Below are 15,396 nucleotides of genomic sequence, written 5' to 3' on the forward strand. Positions count from 1 at the left end.
AAATCCAAATCTCGACGGAGTCGGAATGTATTAACAACCACGGGCGCATTGATTGTGACGTGGTTCGAAATGCATTTTCACGACGTTGCAATTCCATAAAAAATAATAATAATAAAAGCGGTTTAAACTTAATAAGAGCACATAAGTCATAACATGTATTTAAATCAGATATTTAGCCATTATAACAATTTATGCGACCGTGCTAGAACCACAGGATTCGGGGGTGCCTAACACCTTCCCTCGGGTCAACAGAATTCTTTACTTAGAATTTCTGGTTCGCAGCCTTCATTTGGAAAGTCGGATATTTTACTCGATTTGGGATTCAAGATAAACCGGTGACTTGGGACACCAAAAACCAAACCTTTCCCAAGTGACGGCTCTGAAATTAAATAAATAATCACATTTCGAATATTGTCACTTAAATTGAAAAAACTCCCTCGCGCATTTATCCTTCGGGGTAGGCGCGCAAAAATGAGGTGTGACAATAGTGATATCGTGGATAATGAAATGTATATCGCTTGAATTACTCAGTGGAATTGTTTACTCCTCAAATGTGAGTGCTATGTGGAATGATCTAAAAGAGAGGTTCGACAAGGTTGATCTCTCTAGAATTTTTCATATTCATAAGGACATTGCTACAATTAATCAGAGTACTAGCTCAATCTCTTCCTATTTCTCAAAATTGCGTCTATTGTGGGCTAAGTTTTATAGTCTAACTCCAGTCCCTTGGTTCTGTGAGAAATCACGTGAATTTATTGTGTTCATGGAAAGGTTGAAGCTTCTGCAGTTCCTTAAGGCTAAATGAGTCTTATGAGCAAACTAGAAGTCAGGTGCTCATGATGATACCAGCTCCCTCTGTTAACAAGGCTTACTCTATGATAATGGAAAGGGAAAGCCAGAGGGAAATTACACATACAAGTGTGCCTATAGAGAATCTTGATGTTACTGCTCTTGTATCTGCTAGAGGTGGATTCCATCAAAAACCTAGAATTTTTTTTAACCTTATTTGTGACTACTGCAATTACAAAGGGCATACCAGAGAGAACTGCTTTAAACTGAATAGTTATCCTGCTGATTTCAAGCACAAGAAGAAGGGAAGCTCATTTCCTACAGCTAACTTTGCAAGATATAATGGTGGTTCTGGAACTAATACTGGATCACTGATGCATACTATTGGCAATCATGATCCCTTTTCAGAAGCTAATTTTGCAGGTAACAACAATGGAGGAAACCATGATGATAGTGGCAAAATTCAACTGAAAACATCACCTCTATCCGCACCCTACTTTACTCCAGAACAGTACCAACGAATTTTATAGATGCTTGGTAAAAGGAATGAAGAAACAGGCTCTGCTCAACCAGTAGCAGCAGGTATATTTTCATTCATATCCAGTATAATTGATGATAGGTGGATAATTGATACTGGAGCTACTAATCACATGGTAGCAAACTCTAGTTTGTTGAATAAATTGGACAAAGAGTCTAGTCTAAAAGGTGGAAAAGTGCATCTACCAACTGGTAATGTGGTGTCAATTTCAAACACGGGGACATCTAATATATTTAGGGAACAGGAATTACAAAATGTTCTGCACATTCCTGACTTCAAGTTTAACCTTTTGTCTATGTCAAAGTTGACAAAAGAACTGAAATATTATGTGGCATTTTTTCCTGACTTTTGCCTCTTCTAAAACCTCTTCAGTGGGCATGTGAGGGGGATTGGTAGAGAAGACTGTGAGTTGTACTATCTGAAGCCAACTCCTACACAACTTCAACTACCTGCACAATTACAACTATAAAATTCTAACAGAGAAATTTGCTATTCTGTGTCTGCTAATGTGCAAATATATGTATGGCATAATAGACTAGGTCATGCTCCTTTAGATATACTAAGAAAAATAGTCCTTGAAACAGTTTAAACTAGATAAAAACCATCATTGTACTGTATGTCCACTTGGAAAATAGTCAAAACTCTCATTTTCTATCAGCACTACTAGTTCAAAAAAAACTTTCCAGCTAGTACATGGTGATGTATAAGGTCCTTATAGAGTACCTATACATGATGGTAAGAGATAATTTCTAACACTAGTGGATAATTTCTCCATGAATACTTGGATATTCTTGTTGAATAATAAAATTGAAATCTTTGTTATTGTGAAGCAGTTTCTAGCTTTAGTAAAGAATATGTTCTATTCTAATGTTCAGATCTTGAGAACAGACAATGGCTGTGAATTTTTTAACTCTCAGTTTGAAGAGTTGATTAAGGAAAATTGCATTGTACATGAGAGCTCCTGTGTCTATACCTCAGCAGAATAATATAGTTGTCACTTGTTTTAAAAGTGGATTCTGCATTCTGAGGCCTTAAAAACCTCTTTCAGCATCCCTCGATTTGCGTGCGCAGTACGGGCGCGTAGCTAGAAAGCCATTTTTGTGGAAATCTGTGAAAAATGATGAATTTTGCATTTAAAATGAGTTTAAGTTGACTTCCGTCAACATTTTGGGTAAACGGACCCGGACCCGTGATTGGATGGTCCCGGAGGGTCCGTAGGAAAATATGGGACTTGGGCATATGTCACGACCCAAACTGGAGAGCCATGACTAGCACCCGACCATACTTGCCAAGCACCAACGTACATTTTATCTAACCTTTTTTTTATTATCTTTTAGGGTTGACGAGACCAATATAAATAGTAGACATGGATCATGGACAACCAACAATAAAATATGATGTCATGAACATACATAGCAGGGGATGACCAGACAATCAAGAAACTACATATAAGGTACGAGCTATCACGCTACCATGAAAGACTATACAACAAAAACTAGTAGACAAGGCATACCAAACTATACATGAGTCGACACTTGTCTATGAGCCTCTAAATGAACATAAGTGCTGCAACATAGCCGGAATAGGGCCCCGACATACCCATAATGTCTATAACAAAAATGCATACCAAGACCACGGCAAGTCCGGAGAAGGGATCTCGCCAATCACTGCTGAACTGGACAACCTACTGTGGTGGGGGAGCTGCACCTGTGTGTCTATTAGGACCTACAACACGACATGCAACGTCCACAAAAAAAGGACGTCAGTACGAATAAAGTACTGAGTATGTAAGGCAGGGAACCATAAATACAAACAGTAATTTAAGCAGGGATAGAGAATATACAACCTGGAACATCTGAGTACCTCTGAGGGCTACTGACATGAAATACATGATACATATGTCTGTATACATAAACTTTTAAAACATACGCCTCTGTGGGCATCATCATCATCATATCGTACCCAGCCATAATAGGCTCGGTAAAAACGTACCCGGCCATCATAAGGCTCGGTAGAATCGTACCCGGCCACGTGGAGCTCGGTAAAACCCAACTGATCAGTGGTTGCACAATAGGTGCCGTACCCGGCCAACTATAGCGTGGCTCGGTAGAGTAAAATAGATACATATATATAATGCATGCTCGACTCATGGAATCACATTCTAAACCTTTCGGAGTGACGTAAGGTCGGTATCCTCTGTACACGTTATTAGGACTAACTCTTCACTATGAACCTTATAAGAATCAGGAAGTACCAACAACATTGATAACATAAGAATAAGAGAAGCAACATTAACATCAATCGTTCCATAAGAGGGAAAGCAATGTAAGTACTGCTAGCTTCTAAGAGTAGAGTATCTTTGGAAGCTCGTTCATTACATTATGTACAATCGGAGTCGTGCAAAAGAAGAAAAGGGATAGCCTCACATACCTTGTATATACTGCCCCAATCACAAGCTATGCAATTGTCACAACTCCTTAGTCTACAATAAGAGAAACGATACTATCGTTATCATTTAAGCGTCATAACTATTATGTATCGACCACATTTACGCTTAAATGGACAACACCTCCCCTATATATATGAATTCACACCATTCAAAACAATCACCAAACAGCCCAATCAATGTCAATAATAAACATATTGAGCCTCCCAAAACAGTCCACACACAACCTAATTACATCATACATACGACGGTCACCGTAGTCGTGTCAAACGACCCGGAAATGTTACGAATAACTATCAGACCACAACCCTACATATATATGGTTTTTCTCCACACCCTTCCACCTTCAAAACTCCACAAAATAGTAGTAAAACACGTAGTCCAATAGCAACACAAAACATTCCACTACAAGTGAATAACTCGAACTCACGGCTTCCGATCACCGTCCCGTGAGTTCTTACATGTATAGAACGAATTACCATGAATTCATAGCAGAGAAAAATGTATGAAAGATGGAAGTAACTTACCTTACTTGTTGGATAACTCAGCCCTTCCCTTGGTTCTTCAAACTCTAGGTTTTACCTTCAAATAGAACTTGAAAGAGAGAGAAAATCGATTAGGGATTGTGTGGGATTTTTAGGGAGGAGTTACAGGGGTTAACTTTGGTTTTGAGGGTCTGAAATATGGATGAAATAAATGAGTTCATAACCCCTTAAAAGCCCTATCTTGTCCGACTTAGGTCTTTTAATTTTGTCCTATCATTTTGGCAAGTAGGTGATGCACTTACTTGTCATCTACCAATCTGCGCAGGCTTGCGAAAATATGAATATCTCTATACTACGAGATCGTATTGACAAACGGTTTAATGAGTTAGAAACTAGACTCATAGATATTTAATTTTGTGGGTATATCACCCCGTAATTCCTTGTAAATTAGGAGAAAATCTTAGAAACATTTAACCTAATATTTAAGTAAAATTATGAACCTAAGTTGCGACAACGTTTGTCGACTTTTGTTTCATAACTCGTTTGACTTCAAGACTTATGATACATATATTATATGATTCAAATACCTTAATACATAACCTCTTGAGTGTATTAAGAACCTCTAGGTTTACCTGAAAATACGAGTTACAACATCCTTGATTCGTTTAACTTCTAATACTTGTTAATCACCCTTATACACCCTTGTATCACTTAAGACCAATAGGATTAACTTCTTATCATCTCAAAGGTAATTCCTTCTTGTATTTATGTTAACTAATATATGGCATGAACTAACGCGTGTGGATATGGGTTGTAACACCCTTCCCCCCTTAGGAACATTCGTCTTCGAATGTAAGGGTTCATGGGGAATTTAAATCATCGTGGATTCTGACCAAGTTTCTCCCATAAATAGAGGACAAACTTGCAAGAGGTTAACTCAACGTATGTCCTTACAAGAGTATGCAAAGCATTATGGACATGTACATTATCTGCATATCGCCATTTTGTATTAAGGAAGAGTATTCTCAAGTTATTGCTTACCTCATAGAGCCATTTCACCTTCCAATGTATCATGTGTTCCACCAGCATCCTTGTTATCTTCATTCTGGAATAGGTACGGGTATTTAGACTTCATCTCCTCTTCTGCTTCCCATGTTATTTCTTCCATATTCTTGTTCCTCCACAATACTTTGATGGAAGCTACATCTTTTGTTCTCAGCTTGCGGACTTGTCGATCTAATATAGCCACTGGCACTTCTTCATATGATAGGTCCTCTGTAACCTATACATCTTTGATAGGGACGACTCGAGAAGGGTCTCCAATACATTTTCTCAACATAGATACATGGAATACCGGGTGGACAAATTCCAATTCGGATGGCAATTCTAACTCATAAGCAACCTGTCCAATCCGTCGAAGAATTTTATACGGCCCGATATACCTTGGACTCAGCTTACCTTTCTTCCCAAAACGCATAATACCCTTCATTGGTGAGATCCTCAGGAAAACCCAATCACCAACCTCAAACTCTAGATCACGACGTCGGACATCAGAATAAGATTTTTGCCTGCTTTGTGCCGTCCTCAATCGCTCCTGTATCACTTTCACCTTCTCAATAGCTTGGTGAATCAAATCTGGCCCATATAATTCTGTTTCACCGACTTCGAACCATCCAACTGGTGATCTACATCTTCTCCCGTATAGTGCCTCGTATGGGGCCATTTTAATACTGGAATGGTAGCTATTATTGTAGGCGAATTCTATGAGTGGAAGATGGTCATCCCAATTTCCCTTAAAATCTAGAACACATGCTCGTAGCATATCTTCCAGTGTCTGAATGGTACGTTCAGCCTGTCCGTCAGTCTGCGGATGAAATGCAGTGCTGAGATTCACTTGTGTGCCTAAACCCTTCTGAAAAGACCTCCAAAAGTTAGCTGTAAATTGAGCTCCTCGGTCTGATATAATAGATACCGGCACACCATGAAGCCTAACAATCTCCTTGATATACAACTTCGCATAATCTTCAGCCGTGTAAGTTGTCTTAACTGGCAGAAAATGGGCACATTTTGTAAGTCGATCAATTATCACCCAGATGGAGTCAAACTTATGATAAGAGCGAGGTAATCCAATAATGAAGTCCATATTAATCACCTCCCATTTCCAGGTCGGAATCTCTATATTCTGAAGCAATCCACCGGGTTTCTGATGTTCTATCTTTACTTGTTGACAATTGGGACACTGGGCTACAAATTCTGCAATAGACTTCTTCATTTTATCCCACCAATACTGCTCTTTGACATCATGATACATCTTTGTCGAGCCGGGATGGATGAAATATAGGGATTGATGAATCTCATTCATAATCTTCTCTCGCAACCCTGCCACATTAGGCACACATAATCGGCCCTAGTATCTCAGTGCCCCATCTCTTTCGATCTCAAAATCCATACTTTTACACTGCTGAATGCTCTCTCTTAATCGTACTAAGATAGGATCTTCATATTGCCGTGCTTTTACCTCGGCTATCAAAGATGATTCTGATGTATTCTGTACAGTAACACCTACATCATCAGAGTCTAACAATCTGATTCTCATATTGGTTAGCTGATGAAGCTCTTTAGTCAACCCCCATCTACCTGCCTCAATATGTACTAAGCTTCCCATTGATTTACGACTGAGAGCGTCTGCCACAACATTGGCTTTACCGGGATGATACAATATCTCGACGTCGTAGTCTTTCAGTAATTCAAGACACCTACGTTGCCTCAAATTCAACTCTTTCTGCTTGAAGATGTATTGTAAACTCTTGTGATCTGTGTATATGTCAACATGGATACCGTATAAGTAGTGCCGCCATATCTTCAAGGCATATATTATTGCAGCCAATTCCAAATCATGGGTTGGATAATTCTTTTCATGCTTCTTCAATTGTCTTGATGCATAAGCAATCACCTTCCCACACTGCATCAATACACACCCCAAACCTATACCTGAGGCATCACAATATACCACATAACCTTCTGTTCCTTTAGGGAGAGTGAGCATTGGTGCAGATGTCAATCGATTCTTCAGCTCCTGAAAACTACGTTCACAAGTGTCAGACTACTGGAACTTGGTAGCTTTCTGTGTTAACTTAGTCAATGATGATGATATAGAGGAAAACCCTTCTACAAACCGCCTACTAGCCCTAGGAAGCTGCAGACTTCTGATGGTGTTGTAGGTCTCGGCCAATTCTTTACTGCATCGATCTTCTGAGTGTCGACACTAATACCCTCATCAGATATCACATGGCTAAGGAACGCTACTGAGTTCAGCCAAAATTCACATTTGGAGAGCTTAGCATATAACTTACGATCCTGAAGCGTCTATAATACTATCCGTAAGTGGCCTGCATGTTCCGCCTCCGAACGAGAATATACTAGAATGTCTGCGGACTTCTGATGGTGTTGTAGGTCTCGGCCAATTCTTTACTGCATCGATCTTCTGAGTGTCGACACTAATACCCTCATCAGATATCACATGGCCAAGGAACGCTACTGAGTTCAGCCAAAATTCACATTTGGAGAGCTTAGCATATAACTTACGATCCTGAAGCGTCTATAATACTATCCGTAAGTGGCCTGCATGTTCCACCTCCGAACGAGAATATACTAGAATGTCATCAATGAATACAATCACGAACATATCAAGATAGGGCCTAAATATAGTATTTATGAGATCCATAAAAGTTGGTGGGTCATTTGTTAGCCCGAACGACATCACCAAGAACTTAAAGTGCCCGTATCTTGTCCGGAAGGCTATCTTTGGAATATCCTTATCCTTAACCCTCACCTGATGATACCCTGAACGTAAATCAATCTTGGAGAAATACTTGGCACCCTGAAGTTGGTCAAACAGGTCATCAATTCTTGGAAGTGGATACTTGTTCTTTATGGTAAACTTATTCAACTGTCGATAGTCGATACATATCCGTAACGACCCGTCTTTCTTCCGCATGAATAAGACTGGTGCACCCCAAGGTGAAGTGTTAGGTTTAATGAAGCCCTTATCCAGCAAGTCCTTCAATTGCACCTTCAACTCTCGCAACTCTATCGGGGCCATTCTATATGGAGGGATAGAGATCGATTGAGTGTCAGGCAACACATCAATGCTAAACTCAATATCCCTTTCAGGGGGAAGGCCTGGGAGTTCATCTGGGAAAACATCTGGGAATTCGTTGACCACGAGGATTTATTGTAAAGTAGGCAGTTTTGCCTCCGCATCCCTAACGCGAACGAAATGATAAATGTAACCTTTTGAGATCATTTTCCTTGCCTTAAGATAGGAAATAAACCTACCTTTTGGTGTAGCAATATTCCCTTTCCATTCAATGATGGGTTCACCAGGAAATTGAAACCTAACCATCTTCGTACGACAGTCAACATTTGCATAGCATGAGGCCAACCAGTCCATTCCCATTATCACATCAAAATCAACCATTTCTAACTCAAATAAATTTGCCGAGTTTGACGACTACAAATCATCACAGTGCAACCTCTATATACCCTTCTAGCAATCACAGAATCTCCTATCGGAGTAGATACCACAAGGGGTTTACTTATCAATTCAGGTTCAATGCCAAACTTATTAGCCACAAAGGGTGTAACATATGATAATGTAGATCCCGGATCAATCAGCGCATATACATCATAAGAAAACACAGATAATATACATGTAACAACATCTGTAGATGACTCGAGATCCTGTCGACCTACTAGAGCATAGGTTCGATTTTGACCACCACTCAAACTCGGCACTGCACCTCTACCTCTACCACGACCTCTCAACTGCTAAAAACCACGTGCTGGAGGTCGAACTGATGAGGAAGAAGTAGACACAGATCTAGTCGGCTGAGCCATACCATCACCTCCCCTGTTAGGACAATCCCGCATCATATGGCCTGGTTGTCCGCTAGAATAACATGCATCAGAACCTCGATGGCACAGTCCAAAGTGGGCCTTGCTACACTGATCACAACGTGGTATTGTAGGTCTCGTTTGACTAGTATCACAGTGATGTTGCGAGCCTGATGCATGCGAACTCTGACCTGGAGCAGAATGGGTAAATTGATCATATTGAGGCCTCTAAAATTGTGGAGGAGCACTAGCTATAGGTGGCACTGAACTCCTCGAAGACTAGGGCCTGACGCTGCCTCTGAAGTCATTAGAATACCTTGCAAATCTCGCCCTCTTATGTTGGTCCCTATCCTGCTCCCGATCTGCCCTCTGCTGGCGCTTACGATCCTCTAGGGTCTGGGCATAAGCCTGAATACGGGAAATATCCATGCCCTCCACCAAGGAGGCTGTCGTGCACTTATTTATCAGATGTGGTCCCAATCCGTTCACGAACAAATGCACCCTATCACTCATCTTAGCCACCATATGGGGAGCATACCTTGCTAAAGAATCGAACTGCATATTGTACTCTCGCACACTCATATTACCTTGTCTAAGGTTCAAGAACTTATCAGCTCTAGCTCGTCGTATCTCAACTGGCAAGTAGTGACGAAGAAAGGCCTCAGAAAATTCCTTCCACACAACTGGAGGAGCATTCGGACCCCTGGATCTCTCCCAACTATCATACCAGAGAACCGCTAAATCCCGTAGCTGATAAGAAGCCAACTCTACTGCCTCTGTATCACTAACTTGCATAACCCGCAGTGTACGATGAACCTGGTCAATAAAAGTCTATGGGTCCTCCTTGGGGTCTGATCCGGTAAACACTGGAGGGTCTAAATTAATAAAATCACGAACTCTCATACTAACTGGTTTATCAGCAGCACCTGCATTCTGCCTCTAAGCCTGAGCAGCTACCAAGCTAGTCAATAACTGCAAAGCACTCCGCATATCCTGGTCTGTAGTGCCAGACGGAGGAACTGGAGGTGTTGGGTGCCTCCTAATATCCTCTGGAGGAGACGGGGTAGATGAGGTATGAGACGGCATCTCACTCTGAGCCTCACTTTGGATTGCTCTAGCTTGGGGCACCTGACTGGTACCCTCTCCTGCAGCTGTATCAAGCCATCTACTAATTGTTTGCTTCCTAGTCGAAGGCATCGCTGAAAGAAAACAAGGTGAATATTAAAGACGAACACTTATGACTCAACTCTACGCACGATCTAGATTCAGGAAGAAGGTAACAACCCTAGATGTCATGTAGCCTCCTGATTATAACTGTGGCACGCTACACATCCATAATCAAGACTCTACTAGACACAGCTCATAGACAATCCCTAGGACAGACTTGCTCTGATACCTAGTTTGTCACGACCCAAAATGGAGGGCCATGACTAGCACCCGACCAAACTTGCCGAGCACTAACGTACATTTTATCTAACCTTTTTTTCATTATCTTTTAGGGTTGACGAGATCAATATAAATGGTAGACATGGATCATGGACAAACAACAATAAAATATGATGACATGAACATACATAGCAGGAGAAGACCAGACAATCAAGAAACTACATATAATGTACGAGCTACCACGCTACCATGAAAGACTATACAACAAAAACCAGCCGACAAGGCATACCAAACTATAGATGAGTCGACATTTGTCTATGAGCCTCTAAATGAACATAAATGCTGCAACATAGCCAGAACAGGGCCCCGACATACCTATAACGTCTATAAAAAAAATGCATACCAAGACCACGGCAAGTCCGGAGAAGGGATCTCGCCAATCACTGCTGAACTGGACAACCTACTGTGGTGGGAGAGCTGCACCTGCCTGTCTATTAGGACCCGCAGCACGACATGCAACGTCCACAAACAAAAGGACGTCAGTATGAATAAAGTACTGAGTATGTAAGGCAGGGAACCATAAATACGAACAATAATGTAAGCAGGGATATAGAATATACAACCTGGAACATCTGAGTACCTCTGAGGGATCTCATGAAATGCATGATACATATGTATGTATACATAAACTTTTAAAACATTCGCCTATGTGGGCATCATCATCATCATATCGTACCCACCCATAATAGGCTCGGTAAAAACATACCCGACCGTCATAAGGCTCGGTAGAATCGTACCCGGACACGTGGAGCTCGGTAAAACCCAACTAATCAGTGGTTACACAATATGTGTCGTACTCGGCCGACTATAGCGCGGCTCGGTGGAGTAAAATAGATACATATATATAATGCATGCTCGACTCATGGAATCACATTCCAAACCTTTCGGAGTGACGTAAGGTCGGTATCCTCTGTACACGTTATTAGGACCAACTCTTCATTACGAACCTTATAAGAATCAGGAAGTACCAACAACATTGATAACATAAGAATAAGAGAAGCAACATTAATATAAATCGTTCCATAAGAGGGAAAGCATTGTAAGTACTGCTAGCTTCTAAGAGTAGAGTATCTTTGGAAGCTCGTTCATTACATTATGTACAATCGGAGTCGTGCAAAAGAAGAAAAGGGATAGCCTCACATACCTTGTATATACTGCCCCAATCACAAGCTATGCAATTGTCACAACTCCTTAGTCTACAATAAGAGAAACGATACTATCGTTATCATTTAAGCGTCAGAACTATTATGTATCGACCACAACCTATTTTACGTTGAAACGGATAGCACCTCCCCTATATATATGACTTCACACCATTCAAAAAAATCACCAAACATCCCAAACAACATCAACAGTAAACATATTGAGCCTCCCAAAACAATCCACGCACAACCTAATTACATCATACATACGACGACCACCGTAGTCATGTCAAATGACCCGGAAATGTTACGAATAACTATCAGACCACAACCCTACATATATATATGATTTTTCTCCACACCCTTATACCTCCAAAACTCCACAAAATAGTAGTAAAATATGCAGCCCAATAGCAACACAAAACAGTCCACAAAACAGTCCGCTACAAGTGAATAACTCGAACTCACGGCTTCCGATCACCGTCCCGTGAGTTCTTACGTGTAGAAAACGAATTACCATGAATTCATAGCAGAGAAAAATATATGAAAGATGGAAGTAACTTACCTTACTTGTTTGATAACTCAACCCTTCCCTTGGTTCTTCAAACTCTATGTTTTACCTTCAAATAGAACTTGAAAGAGAGGGAAAATCGATTAGGGTTTGTGTGGGATTTTTGGGGAGGAGTTGCAGGGGTTAACTTTGGTTTTGAGGGTCTGAAATATGGATGAAATAACTGAGTTCATAACCCCTTAAAAGTCCTCTCTTGGCCGACTTAGGTCTTTTAATTTTGTCCTATCATTTTGGCAAGTAGGTGATGCACCTACTTGTCATCTACCAATCTGCGCAGGCTTGCGAAAATATGAATATCTCTATACTCCGAGATCGTATTGACAAACGGTTTAATGAGTTGGAAACTACACTCATAGATATTTAATTTTGTGGGTAGATAACCCCGTAATTCCTTGTAAATTAGGAGAAAAGCGTAGAAACATTTAACCTAATATTTAAGTAAAATTATGAACCTAAGTTGCGACAATGTTTGTCGACTTTTGTTTCATAACTCGTTTGACTTCAAGACTTATGATACAGATATTATATGATTCAAATACCTTAATACATAACCACTTGAGTGTATTAATAACCTCTAGGTTTACCTGAAAATACGAGTTACAACATCCTTGATTCGTTTAACTTCTAATACTTGTTAATCACCCTTATACATCCTTGTATCACTTAAGACCAATAGGATTAACTTCTTATCATCTCAAAGGTAATTCCTTTTTGGATTTATGTTAACTAATATATGGCATGAACTAACGCGTGTGGATATGGGTTGTAACAGCATATGCCCGAAATCGAATTCCGAGGTCCCAAGCCCGAGATATAAATTTTTAAAGAAAATTATTTTCTGAAATTGTTTATGAGTTTTAGAAATGGAAAAGTGTTTAAATTTGATGGTATTGGGCCCGTATTTTGGTTCTGGCACATGGTACAGGTCTTATATGTGATTTAAGGTAAGTCTGTGAAATTTGGTAAGAAACGGACTTGAAACGACGTGAATTGGATCGTTTTCGAGAAAATTGGAAATTTTAAGTTCTTAAGAAAGTTTCATGATTTTGATGCTAAATTCATAGTTGTTGATGTTATTTTAGTGATTTTAACATACAAGCGAGTCCGTATGATGTTTTTAGATTGGTATGCATGTTTGTTTTGGAGCCCCGAGGGCTCGGGTGAGTTTTGGATAGGCCACGGGGTGGATTTTAGACTTGGTGAGTTGCAGGTTTTTAGCTGGTGCGATCAGGCCTGCAGGCTTTGCATTTGCGAAGCCTGGCTTGAAAATTGAGTTCGCAAATGCGAAGGCTGAGTCGCAAATGCGAAGGCTGAGTCGCAAATGCAAAATAGCCCAGGCCAGCTCTTCCTCACAAATGCGATACGCCCCTTTTGGGCCTGTTATCGCAAATGCAATACTTTGTTTGCATTTCCCAACTCGTAAATGCGAGAACCCCTTCGCAAATGCAAACATAGATGGTCGCAATTCCCATATCTGCAACCTGCAATTTTATAACTTAACCGAAAATCTCCTATTTTTCACACTCTTTCAAAACCAAAACACTCTTGGGCGATTTTTCAAAGACGACTCTTCTTCCAAATCGATTGTAAGTCAATTTTAACCTGTTTCCTTCAATCATTAACATCTTTTCACATAATTTCAACTCAAAATCAATGATTTTTCATGGGGGAAATTGAGTGTTTTGGGTAGAACTTAAGTTTTTCAAAATTTGGGGATTTGGACCTCGATTTGAGGTCCGATTTCAAAACAAATTATATATTTGGGTTCGTGGGGGAATGGGTAATCGGGTTTTGGTTCGAACCTCGGGTTGTGACCATGTGGGCCCGAGGGCGATTTTTGACTTTTTGGGTAAAACTTTAGAAAACTCATTTTCATGCATTAGAATTGATTCATTTAGCATTTATTGATGTACGTAAGTAACTTGTGGCTAGACACGAGCGAATTGGTGGTGGAATCAAGGGGTAAAGCGATAGTTGAGACGTGAATTGTGTTCGTGGCATCGAGGTAAGTGTTTGGTCTAACCTTAGCTTGAGGGATTAGGAGTCGAGTCTTATTTGCTATGTGGTATTTTTACAACGTATAGGCATGGTTACTAGTATCTATACATTGGTGTCAAACATGCCCATGAGTCTTATATTGTGTTGATTATGGCTTCATTGTAATATTCATGCTTTGATGATGATTCCTATTGTTGGGCAAAGTTTGTGGAAGTAATTGTGACATTTGAACATTGAGGAGCATTGGCTCCAGTTGTACAATGAAATTTGAAAGTATAAGTGGAAATTGAATCTTTTAGAGCATTGGCTCAAAGTTGTGAAGTGAGTTATGAAGTAAAAGTGTAAAAGAGAAGAGAATCATTATATTAACTCCCTTGCCGGGATATTGTTGTTTTTCATGTTATCTCTCTTGCCCGGATGTTGAGGTTTATTTTGATGTTATTTCCTTGCCGGGACTTGATTATTGAACTATTGTTCCCTTGTCGGGATTCTTATTGTAGTTTCATTTATTCCCTTGCCCTATTGTCTGTGATTATTGTTTGGGTGAGGAAGAGTGTTAAAGCATGAAGGGTGATACCGTGTATGATTTATAAGGAAAGAGTGTAAAGTACAAAGGGTGATGTAGTGTCACACAATGTACCATTCCGTGCCTATTATACTGATTTTATGGTGAGGATGAGAGTAAAAGCACGAAGGGTGATGTCGTGCACTTGTCTTTGATTTCCTGATTTTTATTGATAACTGAGTTACGGTTTCTCTATATTTAATTGTTGGTTTCCTGTTGATACTTGTTGTATCCCGCAACATGATTTTCCTTTCCCATTTTCAATTGAACAGTGGTGATCCTCATATTTATTTGTTGTTCTTCTGTTATTATTCGATGTTTCCCGGCAACATGTTTCCCCCTCCTATACTTGACTGTATATTATTGTTCTTCTTTTATGATGTATATAGTTAAACAACACAGGTCTATTTGGTAGTCTAGTCCCAGCCTCGTCACCACTTCGCCGAGGTTAGGCTAGGCACTTACCAGCACATGGGGTCGGTTGTGCTGATACTACACTCAGCACTCTTTTGTACAGACC

The sequence above is a fragment of the Nicotiana sylvestris genome, chromosome 6 (genome assembly GCF_000393655.2).
Source record: "Nicotiana sylvestris chromosome 6, ASM39365v2, whole genome shotgun sequence".
Taxonomy (NCBI): domain Eukaryota; kingdom Viridiplantae; phylum Streptophyta; class Magnoliopsida; order Solanales; family Solanaceae; genus Nicotiana; species Nicotiana sylvestris.